This window comes from Calidris pugnax, unplaced genomic scaffold (genome assembly GCF_001431845.1).
Source record: "Calidris pugnax isolate Ruff unplaced genomic scaffold, ASM143184v1 scaffold4, whole genome shotgun sequence".
Classification (NCBI taxonomy): Eukaryota; Metazoa; Chordata; class Aves; order Charadriiformes; family Scolopacidae; genus Calidris; species Calidris pugnax.
Window position 1 is genome coordinate 1671498 of NW_015090781.1, and position 1212 is coordinate 1672709.

A 1212-nucleotide genomic window follows, 5' to 3' on the forward strand; every position below is an offset into this window, starting at 1 on the left:
GGTCCCCCGTCGCTCCGCGCCGCCACCGCCGCTTCCGCCGCGCCGGGCCCGGCCCGCCCCCTCCCGCCCCGCCGCGGGGAGCGCCGGGACCTGTAGTGCGGCACCGGCACCGGCACCACCCCCGGGACACCGGCGCCGCCTTTTTCCCCCGCTCCTGGGCTCATCCACGGAGCTGGGACCGCGACTGGTGGCCCCGGTGCCACAGCAGCCTCCCCCGGGCATCACCGGCGGCTCCGAGGGCACCGGCGACGGTCCCCGAGGGTCCCCGCTACCGCTCGGTGTCACACGGGAGGAGGGGGCAGCGGTGCTTGCCCTGCACCGGGGGGGAGGGGGGGAATTACCGGGGGCAGAGGCACCCCCGGGCCACATCCCGCCCTCCCGCCGCCGGACACCCGGACTGGGGAAAGGTGTCTGCACCGGGCAGCTCTGCTCCGCTTCCTGCCCGGGGTTTGGCGAGCAGCACCCGGCGGGTAACGAACGGGGCCCCCGGTGCTCGGCGGCGGCGGCTCCGGGACCGGTGCATCCAGCGGCGGGTGCTGCAGAGCAACCCCTCCCCTCACCCCGAGCCGGGGTCTGACCCTGCGGGGAATCACAGAATCACAGAATATTCATGGTTGGAAGGAACCTTTGAGATCATCGAGTCCAACCACACACAAAAAAAACATAACAAGAAAACAAACAAAAAAAACCCCACACCCACCCACAGACAGACACAACCCCACAACCCCGGGCACTAGAGCACGCCCTGAAGTGCCACCTCTACACGGTTCTTAAATCCCTCCAGGGATGGTGACTCCACCACCTCCCTGGGCAGGCTGTTCCAGGGCCTGACCACCCTCTCAGCAAAATCATTCTTCCCAATATCTCATCTAAACCTCCCCTCCCGCAGCTTCAGACCATTTCCTCTGCTCCTGTCATTATTCTCTTGGGAATGATGCCCAGGCCCCTGCAGAGCCTGCACCCAGGGCTGTGCCCAGCTCAGGGACATCACAGCTCTGACCCCTCACTCCATCTCCCCCCGCGGAGTAGGAGCATGAGCCGCTCTCTGTTCCCAGCGAGGAGGCGCAAGCAGGGAAGCCCCAAGGTCTTCTACAACACTCACCTCCAGCTTTCTACTCCATGCTCGAGCCTGTGTATCCAAAGCTGCTTACTGGATCAGAGAAATCAACACTCCCCGCTGTCAGAAGCCAGCTTCAGCTGAAGAAGTGACAC